Source organism: Alligator sinensis, unplaced genomic scaffold (assembly GCF_000455745.1).
Source record: "Alligator sinensis unplaced genomic scaffold, ASM45574v1 scaffold389_1, whole genome shotgun sequence".
Lineage (NCBI taxonomy): Eukaryota > Metazoa > Chordata > Crocodylia > Alligatoridae > Alligator > Alligator sinensis.
This window is the reverse complement of record NW_005841951.1, coordinates 1356953-1367690: the sequence shown is the minus strand read 5'-3', so window position 1 is coordinate 1367690 and position 10738 is coordinate 1356953. Positions and strand designations below refer to the sequence as shown.

Genomic DNA, 10738 nt, shown 5'->3' with positions numbered 1-10738 from the left:
AGTCACAGCCTCTTAACTTGTTCACCAGTATGGGGTGGGATACCGTATCGAAGGCCTTCCTGAAGTCTAAGTATATGACATCCACCCCTACTCCTGTGTCCAGGCGTTTCGTAACCTGGTCATAAAAAAAAAAAACTAGATTAGTCAGGCATGATCTGCCTGCTACAAACCCGTGCTGGTTTCCCCTCAGCATAATTTGTCCTGCTGGAAAGGACCGGGGATTTACAGTGGACAATAAGCTAAGTATGAGCCAGCAGTGTGCCCTTGTTACCAAGAAGGCTAATGGCATACTGGGTTGCATTGGTAGGAGTGTTGCCAGCAGGTCAAGGGAAGTTGATTCTTCCCCTCTATTCAGCACTGGTGAGGCCACATCTGGCGTACTGTGTTCAGTTTTGAGCCCCCCACTACAGAAAAGATGTGGACAAATTGAACAGAGTCTAGCCGAGAGCAATGAAAATGGTGAGGGGCCTGGGGCATGTGACTTCTGAGAAGAGGCTGAGGGAACTGGGCTTATTTAGTCTAGAGAAGAGAAGACTGAGAGGGGATTTAATGGCAGCCTCCAACTACCTGAAGTCGGGTTTGAAGGAAGATGGAGCTAGACTGTTCTCAGAGATGACAAAACACGGAGCAAGAGTCTCCAGTTGCAGCAAGGGAAGTTTATGTTAGATATTAGGAAGAACTCTGTCACTAGGAGGGTAGTGAAATATTGGAGCAGGTTACCCAGAAAGGTTGTGAACTCTCCATCTTTGGAGGCTTTTAAAACTCAGCCAGACAAAGCTTTGGCTGGGATGCTCTAATGGGGAGTGGTCCTGTTTTGAGCAGGGGGTTGGACTAGATGGCCTCCTGAGGTCCCTTCCAACCCTAATTTTCTATGATTCTATGACCTGCGTAGTTTCATTCTCTGCTTCCCCTCTTGTTCAGTAGGAAGATTTAGGTAAATGTATATTTGAATAGTCATCAGGTAGTGTATCTAGACCAACGTTGGAAGACAGTATTCTGCCATATCAAGATTTCAGTACTTCATGTTTTCTTTACCAGGACTTGAAATGTTCGTAAGAGTCAAATCATCACTGGCATTAAGAGCCACTCCAACAGAGTCAGTGGATTTATACTTTCTTACCAGAGAGCTGAACTGGGGGGGAAGTACACAGGTGGTAAGTTACAATGTGGCCACTAAATCAGTCATCACATGGTCTAGTACAGTGGTTCTCAATCTTTTTTGAACTGAAGGCACCTTTCATTGGACACAAGGCATCCCTCCATAACTTTTGTCAGTTGAGTGGAACCCAATTTACAAGTGCTTACCTCCTCACAGCAGGGCCAGGCAGGGACAAAGCAGAGCCTGCACTTATCCAATTACCTCCCTCACACCTTGCAGCATACATAAAAGGATCTGGCACCATTGTAGGTTGCTGCAGCACCCTGGCATGCTATGAGATCCTTGTAAGGGTGCCACAGGGTGCTGTATAATATTAGCACTGTTAGGTGTGCAAAAACGTATATAATTCCCAAGATAAACCCAGAGTTTTCAAATAGGAATCCATAGTATCAAAAATATTGTAACCTGCTGCAGTTTCTGAATTCTTTCCAACAAAATGATTGCTCTATTATTTTTGTAGGAAAACAAAAAAACCCCAAAACAAAACAAAACAGTGAAAACAAGCAGCTGCCATTTTCTGACGGTTGCCTTGAGTCTAACAAGGGGTAGCTTGAATCTGAAAAGGTTGAAAACCACTGCCTAACAAAAAGTGAATAAAACTGTCCTACCAACTATCCAAAAGTTGTGGGCGGGCATATTTCCACCACCCACCTAGTTCACAACACAAACTGCTCGGTCCAGCTTGTGTGCATGGAGCCCAGAGTTCTGAGTCTCTTCATATAAGGATACTGAAGGGCTGTTTCACTGGAAAATCTGAGAGGAAAATAAATGACAAGATCTTCTTTTATTATTTGTTTGGAGATAGTGCAAAGGAGCCCCTGTCATGGGCCAGGACCCGAATGGAACAGGTAATGTGCAAACACATAGCAAAGAGATGGTTCTTGTCCCCAAGCCCTTATAATCTCAAATTAATCTTTTATAGACCTTGCCTGTAAGATTCCATCTATCAACCTGCAAAAATCCCCTTTTCCTGCCTTCCCATCGGGTTTGCCATTTTCTGAAACAAACAAATCCATACCTAACTACATGGTAATTCATATGAAGCAACAATAGCTACTGCCACTGCTGAGGACAAAAAGTATTTAATACATACACACATAAAAAGAAGAGTATGATACTATTCTTCCAATCTTAAACAGATGCAAATCTTACATTTATTACAATATTATTTACATATGCAGAAAAGGAGGGTGAAAGGCAGATAAAACTTCACTTGAAAGGTCTGTTAGTTTTCTTTCTGCACCTGCTGATTAGAAAGGAAGCAAACTATTCATATGCATCAAGTACAAAACATGCTTTAGAACTTTTATCCAGATTCAAAGCTCTTAACAGGCACATGTTTAACAAAGCTTTTTCTAGACTAGTGAAATATGACTACGTAAGAAACAGCAGAACTTACTTTAAAGTAAGTTTATCGTTTTGGCAAAGTTTTTTAAATTTACTGAAATAACAGCAAGGCCACCTGGCTTTACATGGGGCTTCACTTCAGATGACCTCACAGAACTCTGAAAAGGTAGACAAACATCATCACTACTGTTTTATTAATGGGTTAAACAACATGTCTTCCAAAAAGCCAGGTAATGCATGGGCATTGTACATAAAGCTTACTCAGACTGCCTCAGTATCCGTTACCAAAGGATACCATTTTAACAGTCTAATGGCAATCTAGTTCTTTCAACATGTTCTAAGAGTTACTGTGGAATGACTGCCAACAAATTTTCCCACCGAATCCTTGGCCTAATTGGTTAAGAGTGCTAAGTACACCCATTCAAGGAGGGATTTTCTATTTTTTAACAACATGGACAGCCTTAATATCAGTTTAATTTAAAAAGCACAAATCAGAAAAAAATAATCAGGCTTACAGAAGAGGATTCCATTAATTATTTGTCAAATAATGTTATTGGAAACCTCTTTTGTGGGTATTTTAATATGGAATTCTTTATAAGTTCTTATTACATATCAGCACTTTAAAAGAGACACATATACATTTCATTTAAAAAGTGTGTATTTCTGACAGCCTGGCACAGAGTTGATGCCAGGGTGAAAGAGCAAGAAGGGGGCAGATCTCTGTATCAGGACCGCAATATTGTTATGATATCCTCACACTTACTTTTTGGAGCTGAAACAGACTGTTTTGGTAACTAACTATGTTTACCTGAAATAGTTGAGAAAAATCATTAATATTAATTTAGTACAGAGCTCAGTAACTTTATCTTGGTATACAGTACTCTGTGCCACATGTTGTTTCCATTACACTAGCATGACTATCAACTTTGGTGGTGTTATTTTGGATTTACATAACAGAAATTAAATCTGAACCTCAGTCTCTTGGAACTCATCGTTTTTTAGTATTAAATGCCTAAATGATGCCTCAAAATAATGATTAAAGGCCATATAAAAGTGGACTGAAACACAAAAAGACAAGAGTTGCATCTGTTTGCACCCCAGCAAAAGGTTCAAGATGTACAGTGGCTCAAGGAAAAAAATAACTAAAGTTAAACGCTTATAAGTACAGAAAGAGAGAGCTACATCTCTAATATACAAAATAAATCTAACAAAATATTCCAGATTGTATTTTATTTCAATGCTGAGCAATTAATGGTAAATATAAAACAGTTCTGTAGACAGTATAAAATGGTAAAACTACAAATTACCAGTGCCTAATATTATTGAAGACTATTTTATTTTCATTGTTTATATCTCGGGGGTTTTCTTATCTGAATATTTATTTAAGTTGTCCATCAGGTTAAACACTGATTATATGACCAATAGCTAAATAGATTTTAAAATATTAAAATACTTAACATCTAACGCAAGTCAGTCAAGTCTGTATTTAAACATTTTTCAAATAAGTATTAAAAGACTAGGCAACTTCCTTTCTTTAACAAAAAAAATATTATTTTGGAAATTAAAATAACTGAGAAGTTACTCCTTTAACTACAGGCTTTTACTTCAATGCATATTTATGAAAACATTTAAAACTGATAAAAAAATCCCTTGGAAAAGAAACAGAGAAGAAAAGCACTGAATACTCTTGCCTTTTAGAGGAGATGAGAGATATAATATTAAGAGCTTACTGTGGATAGTGGTTTAATCAGGAAGTAGCCATTATCCTTTCGCTACAGAGCAGTGACAGCACTCCAAAACAACAAGCCGGGATATTTTTTCAGTTAAAGAAGAATGAAAGAACACATACTATTGTGCCCCCGTCTGCTGACCCCAAAGGTCACCAGATGTCTGTAATCAAAAGCTATCATGGAAACATAATCCAAGCAAGCATTTACAGTGCTATATTTGTGGAAGCATCTAAAATCTAACACAAACCCTCTCTCTCTGTTACTCACAAAACATGGCTGTCTTATTCAGAGATTAGCAATTATTGTAATGAGATACTGTCGGAGAGGGTCAAATAGTACTTCCTGCAGTTTACACATCTTGATTTCCTGGTAAACAAACTGAAAGGCAGGTGGAGCACTTAGATCACTAGTAAACACATATGCTCACGTGACCATAACCAACCCAGGTAAAGTATGTGTTTTCAGATGCAACGTATAATTGTGCTACCTTAAATCAACGCCATTTCAGAAACAATAAAAATAAATTTGAAACAAAAAGGGAGATATATTTTTCCAATATTGGGTAAATGGCAATACTGTATAACTTGACTTTTGTTTTTAGGTACAGCTAAAGAAAAAAGAACCATGTAAGTTACCTGAAGTTTAAATACACTCATATAATAAGAGAAACTGCTGCTGAAGTTCTCTTTAAGTGAGAAAGCAGCTCAGGGCTTAAGATAAAAACTAAACTGCAAGATTATTTCGAGAAAAGTATTAAATTGATCAAAATAAAAAAGTTACTCAGTCTAAGGTTTTTATACCAAAACTTACTTTTTCAGAAGAGAAAGGAACCAAAAAAAATAGAACCTAAACTTTCTTAAAATATAATGAATATACATAGCACATTATAAAATATTAGCAACCGAAATTAACTCATTGAGAAACCCTGTAACTAGATAAATATATCAGTTTGCAACCTCCTCAGTATAGAGCAAGAAAGCAATTGTAGTTTGATAGCCTGATACTGGTCAGAACTGACACAGATATTAGATTGGTACGTTCGGATGTTGTTTTAAAACATCCTGAATGTTTCCCCTCTCTAGCTAGCTGGAAAAGGGATTGCAAAAGCCTATGGCAGAGTGGATGTTAAAGAATAAAAATAATCCTTCAGGCATCATTTTATTGCCAAATGTGACGGCTGAAGTTTCTGTCTGGTGAGATATAAAACTAAGCCCATGATTTTAGAATTTATAAATAAAAATAAGATCTCAATAATCATGCTACTAGTAATCTTAGCAAAAACATATTTTAAAGGAACAATCCTGTCTAGTGAAATTGGTTTACAGTGATTATTTAAAAAATTAACTTTAGACTTTAAGGCTGCTTGCAGATGTTTAAAAAAAACAACAAAAAACAAGGCACTTTATTGGAAGAAGATTACTTCAATGTGACACTGCAGCGTCTGTATAGATTGGGCACTTCAATCAACTATTAGATGAAAGCATCAAAAAGACCCTACTAACTTGCCCGATCTTTACAGATGTTGGGCAAACCAGGTGCAACTAAGGCACTGCCTCTTCTGGGCATGTGCAGGGCTTGGCACAGGAATGGGCTGAGTTTCAAGTGCCTTTTTTTTTGTTATTTTTTTAAAGTCTGCAAGCAGCCTAAATGTACCAAAAGATGGTTGAGAATATTTGCACAGCCATATTTTTCATAACACACAGGAAGAACTTAATCCCTCCAGTACAACTATATTGCTAGAGTCTGTTTTTTGTAATTTAAATAAAGGCAGAGAGAGAGAGAGAGACACATACTCTATATGCAGCATCACAATTTCTCAAACAAGGTAAAAATAAACCTTCAAATAGGAAGCCCCTGGCACACATTACAGTCATGGTACAATTAATGCCTTGATCACACAATAAACAGTGCTACAGTCAACAAATGGCATCATGAATTGGCAAGCCAGCCACAAAGTTATTTCATAAAATATGTGGAACATCTTTGTGGTTCATTTACAAGGTGTCCCCCATGTGAATGTGACAAGGGGCAGGAGTTAGCATTGGGACCAGAACAGCACTGATCCCAATGTCAAAAATCAGCTGCTAGGACAGCAGGTTGCAAGGTTTCCTGGTGTGGGGAGCAGAGCGGCTCCAGTCACTTGCAACCCCAGTCTGGTGGCCTTTCCAAATCACTTTAAAAGGCTGGGTTGTGGGGAGCTATACTATCCCACAGTCTTTAGACTCACAGGAATGATCCCACGATGGAAGAGAGGCTCCCTGATACCTAAGCCCTGCTGCACCCCCACACTTCTAAAAGCCACACATGCAGCTGAGCTATCCCAGGGCCAAGCAGATAATCCAATGATTGTCATACCTGGTCCCAACAGCACTGGTCCTGAATTGACCTGAGACTGTCAGAACTCAGCTGGACCATGCTTTGTCAGACCCGGCCCCAACAGCCCTGGGTCTGGATACTACTAAAGCCTGGGGACAGCCCTGGGTGGGGGAAGAGAGCCACCCCCTGCCCAATTTGCAGGAAAAGGCTGTGAGCAGCTCAGCAATGGCATGACGGGGATCAAAGGAATTTTACACTCCACCCAGAACATCCTGCTTCCTGCCACACAGGCCCATCACACCTTAGTTTTAACATCTGCCTGGGACCAAACACTTACACTAAGAAAAAAAGAACTTCAATACAACTCTAGTTATAGTAGTTTACAAATGCCTTTCAAGCAAAGCACAATTCCCACCAAAATCATTGGGAGTTTGTTACTGACCACACTAGAAGCTGAATCATGCACTAAGGCTTCTGTGCTAGGCTCCAGGGCCTGGCCCTGGAAGTTTTATTAATTCAAGAAGCCCACACTTATAAAAACAGTCCCAGTGAATTGAAAGAGTCTTGTATGACTCAGGGGATAAAAATCTATATATTCTATAATAACAGACAAGTATATTGAAATAGTCCTAAAAATATCAATCGCCTGACACTACCCACAGTCCAAAAATGGTTAAGTCAAGTTTTTTTGCTATGAGATGTAGAACAAAGAAGGATGTGGATAAGAATACTGATATCAACACCAAAACAGAAGATTCCATTTTCCAAACACCAATTTCACCCCACTCCCAGCCTTAAAAAACTAACACAAGAGGAAAGGTGGGGGTTATTTCCTGCCCTCCAACTACAGGTCCTTCATCTCCAAACCCCTGCCTGCCTATAAATTCAACAAACTGGCTTGACTACTTATACAAGTTTTATCAAGGCTAAAATCTTTTGCTATAATATTGTCTAAAAATTCTCCTCCAAGAGCAAACCATTCCCAATACCTTAAAGACTTGGAACATAAGAAATGCCATACTGGGTCAAATCAATGATCTTTGTAGCCCAGTATCCTGTCTCTGACAGTGGCAGAAGTGGATGCTATACAAAGATAGCACCAAACCTGATATCTCCAACTGTTCTGTTACTAGATTCATCAGCCACGAATTTTGTCTAGTCCAGTGCCTTCCAATTTTTTCCTCAGCATAACACTATTTCCTCAACATGGCCCTTCACTCCCAAACCACAGCCTCCACCCCCACGACCCCATCTGCTGATGTTGCGATTCCATTTGGGGTTGCAACCCACAGTTTGGGAACAGCTGGTCTAGTCCCTTTTTTAACCTGGCTACGCTATCTGCCTCTACCACCTCCTTCAGCAATTAATTCCACAAGTTAACTACACAGTGGGTACATCTACATATGCAATTAGCACATAAACTCCAGTGCTGTTTGCACCAGAGTTTATTGTTCCTGGGCACAAAGTTTACACATGCGCCTCAGCCCACAGCATATTGTGTTGGGCCAGAGCAGCCCTGGCTGGCAGGAGTCTGGGGTGTTAGTCTGCCAGCCTGGGGCTGCTCCACCCCAGCTCAACATACTGCAGAGGGTATGGCTGGGGCATGAGAGTGCTACAGTGTGGGGCTAGTTGGCAGGTACTCATTTTGGTAAAATAAATCCTGTCAGCTTGGAATTTGACTACTCAGAATAATCTGTCACCTTCAAATTTCATTGTGCACCATTCAAAATGCTGAATAAAATTGGGCCCAGCACAGATCCTTGTGAGACCCCCTTGTTCCCTAACTCCAACCCAAGTTGGATTTAACCCTATTCTTTTAAACAGTTCATAATCCGTGAAAGAACCTTCCCTCCAATCCCATGATAACATAGATTTTTAAAAGCCTTTGGTGAGAGACTTTGTCAAAAGCTTTTTGAAAGTCCAAATATATTACGTCAACTGGATCCCTCTTGCCCACACAGTTTTACCACCTTCAAAGAACTCCAGTAGATGGTAAATTGCATTGATATACTGTTTTTATAAAGACAGAGAAGATGCAATATATTGTAGAGTAAAGCAGCATTCACTACTCACCAAAATTTGACTTTGTTAGCAATCACATTTGATGGCCCAGACAGAGCTGCACACCTAAAGGAAAGCATTTTACCACCTTCTGCCCCACCATAGGTCCACACCCCTTTCTTTTTTTGGTTTACAAAACATATTTCTAAACTAATTTCTGTATAAACATTAATTAGTGTCCTCTAGCAGTAGAGATCAAAGCATACGCTGGTAATGTAAATCAAATATTTTAAAAAAATTAAAAATTAAGATTAAAAAAGTCTTATATTGAGCCTTGATGTGTAGCGAACACAAAAAAGTTACAGAACTGGGGCTCCTCACTTAAGAAAGGCAGGCACGAGATCTTCAAAATAAGTTTGCACCAATAAGCGTTTCCCAGGCTCTCTTGCTTTTCATGAGGGCCAGGGTGACTAGGGAAAGGGAGAGTGCTGCTCACAAGAGTTGAATTCCCAAACATTCAAGGTGTTAAAGATCAATATCATATATTGCACCCACAAGCAAACACCCAACCAGAAGAGAGATCCGAATGTAAGCATGACATTCTCCAACACTAATCAGAAATCAGGCAACTCTCCTAGGATCTTTTCAGACTGGACTTAACAGCGGCTCTGAGGTTCACTGTAGTACATAACATAAGGTAGAGGTAAAAAGTTATGGGCCATTTCTGTAGCATGACTCACCTGAGAGAAAAAATGGCTACACTCTCTGCACCCTCTGTAATCCTGAAGGGGTATTGAGGCCCAAGATTTGCTTTTTGTATGATTCTTTAACCACAAAATCTGCTGCAGAATCCACATCATGTTCCATAAATCTTTCATTTAAATACAAACCAAAATCTTTCCAGCTTCTATTCTTGTGAACATAGCCACTTGACTATAAACATATTAAGATTAATACAGCAGCATCTGAGTGTGCAGACAGACCTCACACAACAGCTCTGAACTGTGAACTTCTCTAGATAAACAGATGAAGGTCTATTAAAACAGAAAGTTAAATGACAATACTTGAAATGTCCATATTAAAACTTTCACTGCTCATCATTAAGCAGAAATCCAGTTTCCATGCATACTTATTGACATTACCCACGTGGATAGATTTTCCTGACAAAGACAGGACGTCTGGATTTTATGTGGTGGAGTACTAGAAGTTTAAACTACTCCTTAACTTGACAAGTCATCTCCAGCACAACCCACAAGAGGATGGAAAGGAGTGTGCAGTCTGTGCCAAAAAATCTCAAACATCCTCCAAAGCAACCTGGTATCATCAGGAAGTCCTACTCACTCCCTCAGTGGATCAGAGCCTGCACCCTTCATTATGCTGAGTACCATTTCACTCCACGGGAAATCCTATAATGAAGCCATTCATGAAGTATTTATGTCAGAATCAGGACCCTATTTGGAAAAGATGGTGCACAAAGCAACAACATGTAGCAAAAAACCATTCCCTTTTGTTGCTTTAGTTTAGCTCCCACTAGTCCAGAGAGAGCTTCTCAGAACCCATTCTTCTAGGATCCATCAGCTGACAAATCTCCTACTGACCATTTGCAGATTGTCTAACATTGGAATTCTCTCTCCTTGCCTTGGTCCAAGTGCTAGTCAAGAGCTAGTGAAGATTCTTGCAAAAAACAGAAAGAACCTTCAAAGGGTTTTGCTTCCGAGAAGAGGTCTAGATAAAGTATATTCTGACCATTCATGACTGCTTTGCTTTTAGTTGAAAAACACAAACTTACTCTTTTTAACTTAAATGCATGGATACTTCACTTATTAATTTGATACTTAAGTTAGTACTTTAGAATCAGAAGACGCAAGTTTAAAATGGCAAATACTGATTAGCAAAAAACACTCAAATTCAATGTTCTTTGCCCACATTGTCTGCATAACTCTACTAAAACAAAATGGGAGGGTGGGAAGGAGTGGAAAGATATTTCAATCCTTACAGAAGGCACCAGAAATTCATATTTTTCTACAAAGCATGAAAGACACGTGCCCCCTGGCTGGGGAGGCACAGCGACTACCCACAGTCAGTGCCAATGGCAAGTGGGGAGCTCCTGCAGGCAGCCCATCAGTGACGTTGGGGGTGGGCCAAGCAGGAAGCTCCCACAGGTGGTTGCAGCAGTTGCTGGGGG

General features: G+C 39.7%; 1 long non-coding RNA gene across 1 annotated transcript in view; it reads right to left on the bottom strand.

Moving 5' to 3' along the window:
- Nucleotides 1-4519, bottom strand: part of LOC112549733 — a 19616-nt gene extending 15097 nt beyond the window's left edge. Inside the window, exons 1-2 of the long non-coding RNA XR_003093234.1 lie at nt 4237-4519; nt 1768-1912 (exon numbers count right to left, since the gene is read on the bottom strand). This is a non-coding gene — a long non-coding RNA (uncharacterized LOC112549733). The remainder of the gene's footprint in view (nt 1-1767; nt 1913-4236) is intronic.
- Nucleotides 4520-10738: the final 6219 nt, after the last annotated feature.